General features: G+C 40.6%; 1 protein-coding gene across 13 annotated transcripts in view; it reads left to right on the forward strand.

Moving 5' to 3' along the window:
* The window catches only part of neo1a (neogenin 1a), a 241,761-nt gene that overhangs the window by 90,777 nt on the left and 132,816 nt on the right, over nt 1–18,168 (forward strand). The gene's annotated exons all lie outside the window — the stretch shown is intronic.

An 18,168-nucleotide genomic window follows, 5' to 3' on the forward strand; every position in this document is an offset into this window, starting at 1 on the left:
TCATCTGTCAATCTGCTCTATCCAGAACTCCTCAAGTGAAAAAGTTTTAGTTACCTGGTTTAATTTCATAAAATTCTTCTTTAAGGAACCTTTGGCTATCTGAATATTAATCAATTAATCAAAAAAATAATCAACAGATTAATCGATTTGCAAAATAATTGTTAGTTGCAGCCCTACTTGACATTATACTTTAGTGTTAGATACATTCAAACCTGATAAGTGTTTAATTACACCTATGTAGTGTTAATCTAACTTTATTTTAACTTGATCTAGTATGAGCCACTATAACTCCATATTAGCTTTGTAGGTTTGATGTAAGCTCCTCTCCATCCATCTCAAAGCCAAACTTAGGAGTTCTGTGGTCATTATCTTTTCAGTTTAATCTAGACCAACTAGTTGAGTTTCCATTATAAATGTGCACAAAACTATGTTGATATTCCACTAATTTCAAAGGTTCAAGTTTTCACTATTTGCTGTGTTTTCCTTAAATGTGAATGTTTGGTTTTTCAGCTCTGCGTCTGCTAATTTAGCTGGTTTATTGCACCACTGTGATAGACAGGGATGGTTCATGTGAATTATATAGCTGGGAAAAATAAAACTAGATTCCTTAGCAGATTTTTAAAAGCCCCTACTGTAAATACGAAAACAAGTAGATATAGACATTAGCCCAGACAAACTGAGTTTTTTTCCTATAGTTGAGGCTTAGTAGAGAAGTGCAGCAGTTTGTTGCAGGTGATGCTTTTGCATGGTGACTGTAGTGATTAGTTTCCTAGGTATGCCAGGTTCCACTGAATAATCTATTTCCAGTTTTCCCTCGCCAAGCACAGAGGGTGGATGCAGCAGCATTTCAACGATTTTATCACTCCGAGTTTCACTCCATCTGTGTGTTGTTGTCTGTATAAATAATGAATTAGAACCGTGAATACCCACATTCGTGTCTCGCTTGAAAACAAATCCCACTCCTTTTTTTTCATTTGCTATGCATAAAGTTGACAAATTTTACATCAAGAGGAATCTTGAATTACATCATCGATCGCTGCAGAAGCTGCTGTCACGGTGTTGGTGTGTGTTGTAAGTTAATTTGTGTTTCTGGAGGAGTACGTTGGTGGCTAGAAGTTTGAGAAACCCAACCGATCAGACTTCCATCTATCAGTCACTCCTTTTTTCAGCCTGTCATTAACTATTCACCCAATATATCAGAGGTCACAGATTAGTGAGCCGCGGTCTGGTTCCACCTGCTGGATAATCCAGACCCAACCTGATTTAAAACATTTATAAATTACCGCATGTTGTCTGACGACAGTGTCTAACTTCACTTGTGCAGCTTCTCCTGTTAATACGGTAAAGCCCTCCGGAGCGTCCGGCACCAGGATATACGTGATACAAATTAGCCAATGAGCTGCTGTCAGTCTGGGTTGCTGCTGCTTCTACTTTTAGACACAGCAGGCAAACCTGTAGCAAGCCAGGCGATGGGAAAGAAGGAGAAGATGATGAGCAAAAGAGAGCGGAGAAAGTGTGGACTGCTGGAAGAACTGCGGTGAACTGGTGACAGAAAAGTGAAATGGTGCTCAAAGATGACCCTGAACATTTAGAGTATGTTTGGCTCAACCTTCTGCTGTGAAGCAGGATTCTCCACCATTAACAGAATCAAAAATAAATATAGATCCAGGCTCAAAATGAGCACCTTCATATTTAATTGAGAATGGCTTTGTTTCCATTTAAACCCAGGTTTAAACCTTGCAGGGCAGCCTAAAGCCCACTGCTCTCATTATGCCAGAAAAAAGAAAGAAAAAACACTACTTCAAAAAACACTTTCCCTTTTAAAATGGAAACACTTTATATGTATATTTTTTCTATTTTTTTATTTAGAAAGTCAATATATAACATGGATACATAAATACCTCATTTTAACTCAGTGTCAAATTCTGTTTAAAGTAACAGATTATAATGTAATATGTCTCCGGACTTTTACTCGTTGTTGATTTTCTTTCTACGGACCCTGCTGGTTTTTAATTAGTCACCCCTCTATATGATCCATCTATCCATCTCTATAAACACCTGTCTGCTCACGCAGCAGCATTTATTCAAGCCAATGCATTTAAACTGCTGTGAAAATTTTGACTAAAACTAAAAGAAAGAAGATAAAAGTAAAGATAAATATAGAGCCTGGACATTTGAGTCTCAGAAAACATTGACTAAAACTGCAACCCCGTTTTAACCAATGTTTGTCCTTTCTTAGATCTTAATGACACTTATCCACAGGGTTGTGCTTGCATGACCTTGTGCACAAACAAAATCCTGAAATTCCTTATTTCCTAGACTTCGCCAGCAACTACTAGACTTAAATGTAGAATTTAAGGGCCTAATTTGAAGGTTAGATGCCTTTAACATTCATGAGAGACTTCAGATGAAGTCTGCCTTTGCTTATTCTTACAGCAGCAGGATGCATTTGTTTGGTCTACCTGTTTTTTTTAAGCTGACATGCCGTGAAAAGGAGATTTGTTCTGTTCCTATTCTGAGACGCGCTCTGCTATCACACAACCTTCCAGCCATTTGGGTTCTGTCTGGGTTGGAGATGATGGCTGGTTGGATTTAAAGCAATTTCTGTTAAACTGCGCAGCAGGTGAAGTCTGTAAGCTATTATAGGCATGCTTATATTTACGCTGGCTTTCATTTACCATAACATTTCATAAACCTAAAGCCGTCAGCCTCTATGCACAAGCACATCAGGTGTTGGAGCACACTCAAGGCTGTTCTCTTCATGGTTCTTACCCACATATGCGCTCAGACACCGATGTATCTCCAGTGTGCTGGCATGTCACCAATAAAAAAGGTTAATTGCAGTGTAGAGAAAGCAGGCCATTAGGCCACCATCAGAGCCTGGGCTGATGGCAGAGGCTGGGGAAGAGTGGGCGTGACCTATGGGATGTAATGACAGAGGGAGTCACGGATGGTTGGCGTGGCATGGAGCAAATCTGACAAATACCTGGGATTGATTGCTGGTAGACGTGCTGCTTTTTCCACTTCTACTTCCACACATGAGCCCCGATGGAGCACTGGGACACTTTGAAATCTTTAGCTTGTAGCTCTTACCTGTTAATTCTGACTTTGTGTCCTTTTATTTGTAAAAAAGCCATACTAACCAGGCTAAGAATGAGAGAAGATCCAACTTGGGTCATATATTGTTAGCCCTTTATAAAACATAATGTCTGGCATTTTTAAAAATAGTACTTTCATGTCATTCTGCATTTAGATCTAATGGGATCAAGTTCTCCCCATGAGGAGCCAGTAGGTGATAGCTTACAATAACAATGAAAAAATAAGTAAAGAATTTAAAAAAATCTGCCGGTTTTGCTTATTATAACTACTTTTTATTCTTTTTAATTCACATCTGCCCTTCAGATGAGTTATCATTATTTGCTTTAAGGCCTCAGAAACCCACTTGTACTTTATGTTGGATACCCTGCATAGATCTCTTGATAAAATCACAATAAAAACCAATAGAAGCCAATCATGTAGGAGTACCGAGGCAGAAAGGGATGCAGATAGCTTTATTTAAAATATGGACTCCATATCCTGCTGGGATCTGCAAAACAATCACATCATCTACCAAGAATGATCAAGAAGGGTCCAAAGGAACCTGGTAGCTCCACCGTGACTGCATGAATCAGAATAATCCCTGGAATGTCGTTAATTACAGCGTGCAAAGCGAACAATAAAGCACACGCGCCCGAGTTGGGTTCCGCTCTAATCTCAGAATGAAGTCCTCTGCTGTTTATGCTCTTTTTTCGAAGAACGTTTGATGTCTAAAAGATTGGATTTGCGTGTTTGCTGTATGACTGCTGTGCAGTCATTGAATTGAGGCGGCGGCAGCATAAAAAGACCTTTATGAGGGGTGAACGCACACCGCAACCAATCAAATGGAAATCTTCAAAGGAATATATATGAAAAAAAGTAATTCCTCTATGTTGGAGTTATGGATATGATCATTATCATCGTCATGACTACTTGTTCCAGCTCCTACATCCATCATGCGTCATGGATCATCAGAGTCATGACACTAAATGGCTGAAATCCATGCAGCAGGAACGCTCCCTCTGCTGCTTCCACATCTGCTTCCATAAGAATTCCACAATCCGTTACTCAAAATTCCCAACTGATATTTGCATGTCTTGCTTGTGTGTCATTGGTCTGCAGTGCTGTGTGTAAATGCAGATCAGAGATAAGAGTTACAGGTAATCAACGTACAAAGTTGTCCGTGAACCCTGATGTTCAGCTACCCAATATTATCAAATTTCTTCCTATAGATAATAATATGAACGGAAAGTTTTATTATGATTTTAATATTTTGGCTCCAATCAGCTCATCTGGCTGTAGAAACCTGCACCAGTAAAAAAATGTTAGAAAAATATGTAGTTGTCACTATGCTCACATTCAGCCAGTGGGATGCATCTGCTAAATTACCTTTCTTCACTTGTCTAATGATGATTATCAATGATAAAATTCAGACAATGACCTGTTATTTTAAAATTATTGGCATTATTAATGCTTTTGCATTTTCAATCTGCTTTTTAGTAGAAACAAGGTAAATATTGATAATTGGGACATTTCTTTTTCTCCAAATTGCTTTGAAGTCAGTCTCGTGTGCGTACTAAACGTCTTTGCTTTGTGCTCTGGGTGTCCAGCCTACGTCTTTTAGGCCGTGTGCACAGTCAGATACCGTGGAAACACAGGGAGGTTAAGATGAAAGAGAAAGGGAGTGTGGCCTATTGGTGCACAGTCTTATGTATTCAGTTTGTGTCCCCGTGCGAGGGAAAAGGGAAATTACAGGGCAGAGGATGAAGAGTTGTGTGCGACCGGTTCACAGGGACACGGAGCGAGACGGGAGTAATGAGAATCCCCGTCCTAACGGCCTGCCGTTCGCCGTTACGTCCTGCCAACGACGTGCTTTGAGAATCGCTCGAGGTCAGCCCCATCTCGCCGCCGCTTAACTGGGAAACCCGACCTAAGTGACAAAAAAAAAAAAAATGGAGGATGAATTTTTTCTTCCACTTATCTCTAAGTCTTCATTTTGATTTCCTTCTGACCTTTCAGTATTCTCTCCAATAAATCAGCCTGTTTTATTGTCGCTTCCCTTCCCCTTCCCTCTGTCCTCCAAAAGCGCTGAGGCATAAAAAGACAACAAAAGCCACAGGTCATTTCTCTGTAATATAATGTTGACTGAGATCTAATTTCTCCCTCTCCGCGGTTGTAGATATAGAGTAGTAAACTGGTCACCATACTCTTCATGTGTCATATATGTCACCTTATATTTAAGGATGCTCATCCTTTGAGCAGTAGGATGCTCTTTGGGGGATTTAGGGGTGTCGGCAGATTCATTAATCCCTTTTTTGATGTATTTTAATCCGCCTTTGAATGTGGGGGGGGACATTATCACTCCACAGACATGCTGGTTTGAAATAGTGATTGCATTGCTGTTGTATGAAAGCCCTTTTGTGGTGTTGTTCCAAACACTCTGTTCGAACAAGAGGAGATATATTAAACCCAGAGTGGACATTTTCTAAATAATAAGACGTCAGGCTTGTTGTAGAAGGTAATAAACAAAAACATGCTGTAGGATTTTTGTACATTGTTCTATTTAGGTTTTTTTGTTGTTGTTGTTGTTGTTGTTGTCCTACGGATTTACTCAGTCGGCATTTTTGTGTAGAAATGGAATCAGGTGCGTTCTCAGTTTGGTGTTTGATGTCAGACAAAGGATGCCGTTTTCATGTTTGTGCTCATGAATTTGCACAGTATTTAAACACTTTTAATTCAGTACCATATCGTAGGTTTGGGTGGTATCCAGTCTTGAGGCCTTATTATCAGCTGAACGTTGAGTTCTAATATCATTTTAGTCAGTTTATAGGTGGATTTAAAGGCAGATATTTTATGCCTATTTAACTTATTAGCATCCTCAGCTGTCTTGCAAAGAAGAAATGTTTTTTTGAGCTATAACTGGTCATAGTAGAGCTGAAACAATTGGATTAATCTTGATTAATTGATTGAAAATAATCGACATCTAATTTAGTCATCAATGAGTCGTTACCTTGAGTATAGAGACTTTAAAATTTGCCTTTAGTTGACAGAGGAACCCACCTTGAGCAGAAATTATACCAAAATTGTAAACAAAATATGTAAACATTTTGCATTTCAGATAAAACAATATTTTTCTAATGTCACTATGCTCTATCCAGAACTCCTCAAGTGTAAAAGTTTGAATTTCACCTGGTTTAATTTTGTTAAAAGTCTTCTTTAAGGAACTTTATTAATGGAATAAATAATCAACAGATTAAGTGACTTGCAAAATGATCGTTAGTTACAGCCCTAGATCATAGTTTAAGGTAGTCTTGTCAATCAAGGACACATGAAGTGGAACCCAGCAGGGCTAATTTAAAGTATTATGCATAAAATGTGCATTCCATATCTCCCATTCTAAAGTATAGAACGTGGTGGATTCATGATTTGTAAAAGAGGAGCATCATTAGCCTGGTTTCCATTAAAATATTATACAACATTTAAGAGAACTATATAATGACCAAAAAAAGAAAAGCAAATTAGACGGTGCTTTACAAGGGAAAAACCTAAATACAATAAAATTTAAGACGGGTAGAAATAAGATTTTAAAAAATCTAAAAATGATACAATGAATGAGATAATTCAAATAAAATCAACATGGTGGTTCTAAAAACAAATTTCTGGATGTTCCAAAATAGTAAAAAAAAAAAAACATTCCATTGGACTTTGTTTCCAAGTTTGAAGGCGTTTTGCTTCCCATCCAGGAAGCTTTTTCAATTCAAATGTCAGAAATAGCTTTGAGTTTGTTTCCCTCCTGCTATCATCGCAACCCCCACCCCATTACAGGCGACCAGAGCATCTTGCCTCTTCAGCCGGACCAACAATTCCCTTTAACGACCCCCTTTTCAGAGATATAGATGGGTTTCAGGTATTACAGGCTAACAAAGAAACAAAACGACCCCCATTCCAAAGGAAGGGACCCGCTCGCCAGGTTAAATTTGCATGTTTCTAAGCCAAAACAAGGCTTTGTTTTGTGGTCCACTCTATAAAACCTTGAACTCAACCCTATTCCTGACATTTTGAATTAAAAAAGCTTCCTTGATGGAAAACAAAACGTCTTCAAACTTGAAAACAAAGTCCAGTGGATTGTTTTTTTTTTTACTTTTTTGGAATAACTGTGACCTGGATGACTGAGAAGCTTCACCATCAAATTTCTGGATGGTTTTATGACCACAATAAAACTACCTAGAGAACTAAATGGAAGGTTTGATTTAACCACCCACATAAACCCTTCTATGCTCCATGCTGTCACTGGTTCCACAATCCAAGCTTCATTTATGAAAGCCCTCATGTGACATGAAGAGACTGTCCTTTGCGGCCAGATGCTCTGATGTGACCTTACGACGGCCGACTGAATTTCAAACCTTACGATTCCTCATCAGGAGGTGGTCGTGAGAGGCCTATCGCCCATCGTTAGCCCTGTACACTACATGACGCACAGCATGCAATGAGGCTGAAACTCATCCCGATCAGAAAATTCTCGCACGACTGGAGAATCAGGCCGAAAAGGGCAAAAAATCGTACAGTGTATGCCCGGTAAAAGACTAAAGTCGGCCACCCACTGAAATGCTAATGAAGGTAGCCAAGGAGTTAAGCCACTTAATAAGTTAGAAATATGTTGAGGGAAGATATTAACTTGTTTACACCCTGATAGAAAACAGATTGGTTATTTTTGTATTTGAAAAATTAAAGTTCCTGTATGGGCTAAACCTCTGTCAGTCAGTTCATCCCCACAATAAGGCTGCTGCTGAATGTTGAGCTAAATATAGGTAAGGAAGCATCAGAGTAGCGCATCAGCAAGAGTAATTTTGCATCCATATTGTTTTTCTGCCAATCTCTCCAACATCGTTTATACAAAGAGAGTTTAGTTTAATATGCAACACCTAGAAGTACTGGGAAGGTGTTATTAAAATATGGCTTGAGTAGAGCAGCATTTTAAGCAGCTGAGGAGCCTGTGTTTTTTCTCAAGCTGAAGCAGACACTGGCTTTTATAAAGGAGACCAATGAGAACTGCATCCCTTATCTGAAAAACTACAGCAAACACTGTATTATCTCAGGGTAATAAATTCTGCTGTCATGGACTCCACCAACTATGCCAAGTATTTTTTTTTATGTTATTTCTATTGTGTTGCAGCATCCATTGAATATTAAGTATATTCTTTAAAGTTGTATTGTTTTTCTGGTGAATTACATCTCTTAAATAATAGCATAACATTTATCTATTAAACATTGTTGTTTTATTCCACTGATATGAACTGGTCCCTTCACTTTTACCATAAAATAGAATTTAACTTTATTTTCATTACATTGTCACAAGTACAAAGCAGCAAAATGAACTCTCTGCATTTAACCCATCCCTTTGGGGAGCAGTGGGCTGCCATTGTGCAGCACCTGGGCAGCAGTGTGGGGTTAAGGGTCTTGCTCAGGGACCCAGAGTGTCAGTCCGTGGGAGTGGGGCTCGAACGCAGAACCTCTAGGTTCCAAGCGCAATGCTATAAACACTAGGCCACCACCCCCCAACATGTGATTTAAGATGGTTCTAATTACAATGTGGCGTGTTATTTTCTTTTTTTGGGACTTCACTAAAAATATCTAGAAGTCCTCATAAAAAAAATCCACAACCAGAGGTGAAAGCTGTTATAGTTTGGATGCCTCGGCCTTAAAACCTCCCCAGGCCTCCATTACCCCTGTGTCATGCTTTCCACCCTCCACCTCTCTGCTGGGGACTCCACCCCACCCACAGCAATCATTAAGTAAGTGGGCATAAACTAAAAGGAAAGGCAAATATCCAATAACTCTTACTACCATAGATTACAAATCAAGTTATTGTTGTTTTGTGGGGTAAAGATATTTCTCTAAAAAGTGCGGAGAGGATATTGCTTTACTCACTTAGTGGCATTGATCTATTTGGAAACAACTATCATTAGAAGCACATACTTGCTGAGTTACTGCATTACTGGAACTATTACTTGAGTGAAATATACAATCCCATTGCTCAGCTGTGCACAAATCAATGCATTATACTTGTTAAGATGTGTGGAAACAGAAATAACTCCCATAATAGGCTGCCATAATCATGCTCAATTTGAGTGATTATGGAAAAGAGGATCAGAGCCTGTGTAAAGTAGCTGAACTTCATAAAGAGTTTCCGCTGTAGCTTTTCTCACTGCTGTTGTCCCTACATGCACATATTCTCACTGGCCGACATTAATTATGCTGTTTATTTATGTATTTTTTGGTATAATTTAAAGAAAAAGTCGAAACATTTAGGTCCATATTGCTTCATGGCGTTGTTACATAACCATGACTCGAATGTCCCATTTTGCCACATCCTAAAGGGTGTTGGTTGGATGGGGCATGCTTCGGTGGAGCGGTGGTCCTCGTCGTTGCCGACCCAGGTTTGAATCCACCCTGTGGTCTTTTGCTGCATGTCTCTCCATCTTTCTTGCACTCCTTCTCCTGTCAGACTACTGTGCAATAAATGAGCCACTAGTGCTGAAAAAACCTAAAAAAAAAAGGGTTTTGATTGGATGTTTTTTCTCAGAGTTTTGACCAGTGGTTCACAGTAAACCTGCAAACCATTATAGAGATGGCTCAGTGAGATGAGTCAGACATCTTTTCCACATCTCCCCTGGGTGTGTTTTAAGGTAGGTCCCACCTGAAGGCTGCTCAAGGGAAAGCACAGGGTTGTCTAATGGGACTTAGTCTCAGTTGGCCTTAGAATGCCTCGGGTGTCCTCTAGAGGAACTGGAGGAGGTGTCTGTGGAGAGCTAAGTCTGACACTCTCTACTGTGACTCCCGCCTCTGTGACTGACCCAGTCCTGCGTAAAGAGGTAGATGGTGCTAGTATGGAATCAAATAATCTTGTCACCATTACACCAGCAGCAGCCTGAAGCATCAACAAAGCAAATACTGGATCAATAGCTTCATGTTATTCAGGAAGGAGTTTATCATTGAGCCATGGAGATTTCTGCTTCCCGTTCCCTTTTTGACAGAAGAGGCACAGGAATTCTGCTGTAAAGGATGATTATTTTTTTTGCTGCCGATTACTTTCTACCATCTCCAAGCAGTCTACTCATTCTCCCCTGAAATTATTGTTCTCTGTAACCCCAAGAGATGCATTCGAAAACCTCAGTAGATCAGAATGATCTGAAATATTATGAACAGCCCATCAGGTTGTGGTGATCATTGCATCATATAAATTGTGTAAATCTTTCCTATTTTTATCCATTCTGATGCTTGGTTTGAAGTTTTGGCAAATCTTCTTTCCCCATTCAGGTAAGGATGTATTTTCATTGGCTTAATCACTAGGACGTCTGATGCTGTTATCAGAAAATCATCTAAAAATCTGCCATAAAAAATGTAAAAATCAGGATTACAACCGGTGCTTTAACATGTAAATTTTTTTAATTAATTACAAACATTTAAATGCATAAAAACCCCACAATTTATTGCATTTTTTGTATACATATTAGTCCCAAACAGGAACTGTTCTGTTCAAACTGTTCTGCAGCAAGGTGTACTTTCAGAATACCTACTGTAATAAAGTGGCCATGGAGTGTTCTGTGTCTCACTGTAGATGGTGTCCTTTGAATCGATCATAGGATCTTAACATGCTGTGATAATCTATGGTGGCTTCTTAACTACATGTAGGTGCCTTGATGCAAACATTGCTTCACATTGCAAAAACTTTTTATCTAAGTAAGTCCATCTTTCTTCAAATAAATGCATTTTTTCTTCAATTGAGACACTGCCAATGGGACAAAACAATTTACATTTAAAATAAGAAAAAAAACAATTGCAGTCTCTTATTTCAAGTGCATATTATCTAATTATTTTCTTTGAGGTGTAAAAATGCTAATTCAATTGGCAAATCATCTTATTTACTTACTCAAATTAAGGGTAAATACAGTAACTTTAAGAAGTATTTCAAGACTGTTTTTGCAGAGCAGTGAATCTTGCTCCTCTGCACAACTTTCAGGTGAAAAAACTAACCTCTGATGACCAATTAGGTGTTGCCTCATGCCTTAGGGATGGAAATAATCAGCTGGTAGACATGATTGGAAACCATGGACCTGGTTTCCCATGCTGACTGTTTTTCCAGAATACTTGGAGTCTAGACCTGAAATAAATCTTAGCTATTCTGATATGACACTGCAGCACAGGCTTTAGGAGTACACCAAGCATCAAAAGCTGCGTATTCAGCTGTATAGACGTGTCTGCAGAGGGCACGGTGAGAGAGATTGAAAGAAATGCATCCGTTGTTGAAGTATGATGGAGGAATAGCAGGTCTAAAGTGAGACTTTATGTAAAAATCCATCCTATTTTCTTCTCCCGGTGGATGGCAGTAGGAAGAGGGTGTCGTCAGGGAGCCCATCAGGGTGGAGGTAGATGACAGCTTCCATTTTCCGAGTATTCACCGACTGATTAGGTCCTCCAGGTAGGTGGAGAGGCTGGTGGAGACGGCCCTATCTCTTCTCCCCAGACGCCTCAATCCCTGATGAGTGTTTCTTTGTGCAAGGGGGGTTTACTCCCATGCAAATTAATTGCCTTTGTTTTAATAGATTTTTAATCGTGTTTGTTGCTTGTTGTCTGTCAATATCTGAGCTGTTAAGATAACTGCAAAGTTTCAAGCTTTGCCAGAAGCAGAGGTGGTTTTATCTTCGCAGTGACAACGGATGTTGTTCTTAAAACACAATCAGTCTCTGGTAAATTGTGATTTTACTCTATAAAATGTTTTATATGATCAATATTCATTGTGATGGATGGTCCTGTGCAAATGAATATTTCTTTATCTTACCCTAGCTGTAGATATATGGTTGCATGTTTGAATTGTGCTCTGCACCTCTTGTTTTTGTTTTGTTTTTCCCGTCAGATATATCCCATGGTTCTGTTCCCACTGCAAGTAAACCTTATTTGTTGGTCAATGCAGATCTTTATTTCCTTTTTTGGACAGCCACTATGCAGAAAGGACATGCATTTCAACAGATAACGCTACTTATTGTTCTCCTAAACATTTAGTCCTTTGTTCATCATTACTGCTTCTTTCCCACTAAAAAGGAAGATGGATTCACTGCTGCTGATACCATCCCCTATATTAACTGATCATCTGAGCGTGACATCTATAACTGCGTACAAGTATGTGTTTGCTTTTAATCCATTAGTGAAACGGATCAGTAATGACTTCCTTGAAGCATTTGCTGAAACATTTTATAAACATGTAGAGGTTTTTCTTTTGGATAATGCTACAATCCAAGTTTGGATTTTCAGAGAGTTTGCAAAAACAATATTAAATCGACTTGCCTTCATTAGACAGGTATGGTTTGTTAGGAAGGGTTTCCACATTAAAGTGTCTAAAAGGAATTATAACTAAAGGAAGTAGCTTTATTCTTTGGTATTGTTGCTAAATAGTAACCTGACTCCGCCAGATGGATTTGCGCCGCATATCCATCTGGAAACCTTCCGTTGCAGTAATTTTGGGAAGCTGCGAAAATACTGGTTAGCTGATTGGCCTATGTTGGTGATAGACGGGCCGAATAAACCAATCAGATCAACGAAGCATATGACGTACTAACAGAGCGACGACGAAGAGGAGCCAATTGATAGATCAAACTCTTGGCGAAACTAGTCGGGAGAAGAGCAAAAACATCTTTTCCTCTGAGAAAAGCCTCCAGAGCAGTGTTTTGCTCTTCTTTCAGTGAAGAAATACTCTGTAATTCCGATAAAACTTGCTCGATAGCCATGCTAACGCTAGTTTCATCGGCTGAAGCCGCCATGTTCTTTAGACTGAACTGTTGCGCTTCTCGTTGCGTCACACCTCAACCCGCCTCAAAGCCAACGCTGATTGGACGTTCGTTTGGTGAACGGCTCAGAATTTTCTTTAACGGAAAGTAGCCAGACTGATCTGCGAGTGAAACCTTGAAAGCTCGCGAGATCAGGATGGTCTCACGAGGCTAACTAAATAGGCCAATACTTCTGGAATGGTATACTCCAGAAGTATGGTGGCCTAGTGTTTAGGGCAGTGGTCTCCAACCCTGGTCCTCAAGATCTACTGTCCTACAGATTTTAGATGCATCCCTGCTTCAACACAGCTGAATCAAATGAATGGCTTGAAAAGGTAATCAATAATTTGATTCAGCTGTGTTGAAGCAGGGATGCATCTAAAATCTGTAGGACAGTGAATCTTGAGGACCAGAGATGGAGACCACTGGTTTAGGGCATTGGCTTGGAATCCTGAGGTTCCAAGTTGAAGCCCCACTCCCACAGACTGCTACCCTGGCACCCTGAGCAAAGACCATTAACTCCTCAGTGCTCCCCGGGGGCCGAACAATGGCAGGCCACCCAACCCCAGGGGGATGCCTCTCCATGGGGTTGAACTTATTTAGTTAATTTCATTCATTTCGTTGCTCTGTACTTGTGACAGTGTAATGATAATAAAATAGGCTGGAGTATACCAAAGACAGATGTGATCTACTTGGAGATGTTTGGACAAAAAGCACAGGACCATGTTTGGAGGAATCTGAATGCAGTGTTTTGATACACCTCAAGCACAATGGTGGAAAGACGATGGCCTGCTTGCATGGCAGCCAAAGAAACCGGAACACTTGCCATCATTAAGTCCGTCATGTGTCTTCCTGTTCTACGCATCTCTCCCAGTGACTGGTTGGAGAAAAAGCACCAGCTTCTATGCGTCCCTCTAGAACCAGAGGGTGTAGACCAGGGGTGTCAAACTGGTTCCAGAAAGGGCCGTGTGGCTGCAGGTTTTCTTTCCAACCAAGCAATGGCACACCAGACCCCAGTCATCTCATCAAGTCATCATGTTCAGATTGGACTCACTTGATGAGATGAATGGAGTCTGGTGTGCTATTGATTGGTTGGAAAGAAAACCTGCAGCCACACGGCCCTTTGTGGAACCAGTTTCACACCCCTGGTGTAGACAATAGATGGATGTTACTTTGACTGAAAACACAATCCATTCATTCCATCCGGATCCAACTTCATCCCATCCAGCCAGCTTCTGACTGTGATCAGATATTTGCTTGTTTTACATCCCAAAAGAACAAAACATGTCTTCAGAGAGGTTTTCAGTGTTAGTAGAGTTTCCTGAAATGCCTACCAGGATCCACAGTCAAAGATCCTCAACACAGAGGAGCAGAATCTCGAATTTCAGAGGAAAATGCAATCAAGCTCCGAGCGTTTCCAGCCCTTTCTGTGGCGCGCTTCTGCAGTCACTGTGTGCTAATGAGAGTTATTATTGACTGCTGCAGTCAGCAAATGAAGATAAACTTTCCTAATGACTTCCCAACACTCCGTTTGCGGAGCTGAACATCATCTCCCAGCTGCACGCAGTGCACCGCCTGTCCCCAACCTACTCTGGAGCTCACTGCGCATTCTTCATACACATCATTGGGAATTTACATTAAATAGTCACATTATTATTCTTGACCTTAAAGACTGAGTTTTCCCTGTCGCTAAGTGTTTGGCTGCTGGCATGACGTACTAATCAGACTGGAAATTTTTTGTTTTGCAACCATCTGCTCTGAAGATGTCTGTCTGTACGTGATTAGCATCATATGGGGATGTCAAGCCTTTTACACCAGAGGGAAACCTAGGATCATGTGTCAGCCACGCTGAGCGTCTCTGACATATTTCTCAGATTTAATGGGATGGGGTAAATCCAGGAATGCATACTTAAAGATACACTTTAGACACCCATCAGGTTGGATATATGATGCCTTTCCAGGAGAAAATACATTGCTTTTAAATCAGACATAGATTCACCAAATTATTGCAATACGACCAAATCTAAAATCCATCATGTTATTTTCATCATACTTGACACTATATATCTGTTTTTTATAAGCCTGTTGAGTTCTTTTTGTGTGTTTTCTATTTATAAAAAGCTAGATTTTTAAGGCAGGAAAATGCTGTAACCGATGACAAGATGACGTGATATTTAATAGGAGGTAAAATGGTGTAACTTTTTAAACCAAAACAAGAATATGATCCCTCCGTACAAGAAGCGACAACCACCCTCATCCACGAGCGCTCATCCAGGTCTGGAGCTAGTTCCAGGTTTTCATAATAAAACACCCCCATCTCTCAAAGTTTAAATTGAGCTTCACAGCGCTTTCAACCCCAGAAGAGAGTTGACTTTCACAGATCCTCCTTTTTTTTCTCTCTCTTCTTCCACTTGCCGCCTCCAGGGAAACCTTTGAAACACACCTTAATTCATCAGACACAGAGTCGGCCGAAAAAGTGAGACCCAGTGAGAAAAGTTTCTTTTTTATCCCAGACTGACACAGTGCTGCTGGCGCTCACTGAGGTTTCACATTCAAGGTCACTCCTCTTGTGACCTGTCCTTGAAAGTACTTAATCTTTTTTTTGTCATGGATCCAGTTTAGATCTATTTTTTCACTCATACCTTACTTTCTCTCACTAAAGGACCATTCGAAAAGCATGCACAATTTACATTTAAATAGCTTTACAAGCACTCGCTGCAGGGTAATTTAAAGGGATTTTAGGCTGATTTATACTCAGAAACCTGGTGGTCTACGTGTGTGTTGCAGTTAACGCAGATATGCCACCCACCCCTTCTCCAGACACTCTGCTGCACCTCCCCAAAATTGTAGGTGAGCGCAGACAGTGCCGCAGACAGGAGGCCTCTGATTGGTCAAATCTACATCCACTCTACTCATCCGTATCTCCTGTTTGGTACCTTACCGGCTTGTTTTGTTTGTATGACCGCCATTGTGGAAAACGACTCGTGAAGTTGGACCAGCTAGAAGAGCGAGGTGCGGGAGAACGCTTGGAATCTTTTTCCACCCAGATCCCTGCTCTTTTTCGCCCTCATGTCCCTCCGTTGTCGCACAAACTTGCCCCTTGCGTTTTTCCACTTCCTCCCCGCCTCTGCCATATCTTGACCCAAAGCTAGTTCCTCATTGTCCCTCTTGTGTTGTGGCATGGAATAACAGCGCAGATCACGCTTCAAAACTAGGCATAAATCAAAAATATCTGCATCACTGCGACACACTCCTGTGGGAGTATGCACAGCTACAACTCCAATGGACATTTTTTAATTTCAGCCCCCCTTTTATTCTATTAGCCTAAATTAAAATAAAGGGCAACCATCTGCCTCCTTTATTGAACCCAACACTGTGTGATTTAATCCTGCTGTTCTGTTAAAGCCTTAAATGTTTGTCAGAGCGAACCGTAGAGAACAACTAGCCTGGTGAAGTTAATCGGCCGCAATATAAAGGGTGTGAGAGGTTTAAACTAGAGTTGGGTTGTAAAACAATATCTCAAGTTTTAGACAGCTCACTTAGTGCTTTTCAAAGTGAGGAGAATACAGCAGAACTGTGGACCTACAAAGACATCGTCCACAATAAAAGATGGAGGAGTATTAGTCACAGATGCAGCCAAAAAGCTCACCATAGCTTTGGAGACGGTGCAGGAATCCATATCTCAGGTTCCAGAATCAGTTTGACAGGATAGCTATTAGCCTTCTGCAACACAAATCCTGGCTTCAAAATTACCTTTAAGAGACACTTTACACTCTTATGTGACCTTTTGACCTGTTCTATCAAGAAAAATGGGAAAAATTTTCAGTTTTATCTGCTGCAAGACATATCCCCTAAAAGCTGCAGCTGTAACTCGAGGTTAAGGTGGTTTAACTGAGGGATGAATGCAGGAGGACACCAAGCTTTGTAGAAGAAAAAACTAAAATTCTCGTTTCGTTTTCCTTCTACTTCACTGCTGTTTGTCACAAAAAATGTGGAAAAGTCGATGAATACTGCTTCCACAGAGTGTGAACTGTAATATGTGCAGAAAGCGTCTGTCTGTGGGTAGATTCTTTTAGCTTCTCCGTGTAAATAAAACATGTTTGAAGTGCCTATTTGCCTTCCCTTGGCCTGTGCTGAGGGGGCAGAAATATGGTGCGTTTCAGTGCGTGCTCTGCAGCCACAGAAAACTCCTCGCTTCCTCGCAGATGGAGAGCTCCGGAGAAAGCAAAGTGTGAAGTGCTCAGCTGGTGAGCATCTTGGATTCTTATGCTTCGGAGGCCAACATTATTTTTGGATTGACTTATTCTGCAGCTTTCCTGCAATCGCTGAGGAGAGGTCCGGCTTTCGTCTGAGGCAACACCTTAAAGGGTGTTTTGCTTCTCTACGTGTCCTCGGCTTTACTGGATTTCACTTCATTTAAAAGATTGTTTTTCAACCTTTAAAATGACTGAAGTTAGTTTAAGGATTTGCATGATTTATAAAAACTCATTTGATTCCATGTTCATTATTCCCCGACATCGCGTTTCACTGATATAAAAGAGGAAAGAATGAATTGAGAGATGCATAGCCGTTAGGTATTACTGTGCATAGTGTGCAGAGAAAGAGGGCTATGGAACAGGTGAGACCAAAAGCCGCCCCAACGCGCCCTTCTTCTGGAATAAAGGTTGTTTTGGAAGCTGTCGGTTCCTGTTCAGGCTTGCTCCTACACAAACTCTGTCTTAATGCATACAGGCATGACGTGTGTGGTGCAGACAGGAGTTGTAGGAAGGTAGACGATGTGTGAAGAAAAAAAAAAGGAGTGTGAAAGCAAGGAAGTGATAGGTTGTTTGCATGAGCAGTTCAGACTTAAGCAGTGTGTGCTTGTGTGTGTGCTTCTTCCTTTCCCTGGCCCTGAACTCTGCATGTGATGGCCTCAGGGAACGGGTTGCAGACTGCTTCTTCTTCCACCGTCTTCATGGGCTTGTTGATTGGCGGCTGAAAGCTGTTGTGGTATTAAATTCAGGGGTTTTTATTGTGTGGATGCTGACGTAGGATTCCCGAGGTTTTCGACCCACTGAGCTGAGCCTGATGGGGGTTGATGGATGATTAATAGAGAATAAAAGCTTGTGGTGGTGAAGTGGAAGCCCCCCTGCTGATCATATTGATTTGTAGTATTATGGGAATAGCTTTTCTTACAGTAGATTTCACTCTGAAGCTGTTCAGAGGTCAACGATCTGCATCTTTCCTTTTCTCACACAGTGAGACTGAAAACGCCTCTTCTTTTCAAATAGTT

Source organism: Cyprinodon tularosa, unplaced genomic scaffold (genome assembly GCF_016077235.1).
Source record: "Cyprinodon tularosa strain WSP-4 unplaced genomic scaffold, ASM1607723v1 ctg272, whole genome shotgun sequence".
NCBI lineage: Eukaryota > Metazoa > Chordata > Actinopteri > Cyprinodontiformes > Cyprinodontidae > Cyprinodon > Cyprinodon tularosa.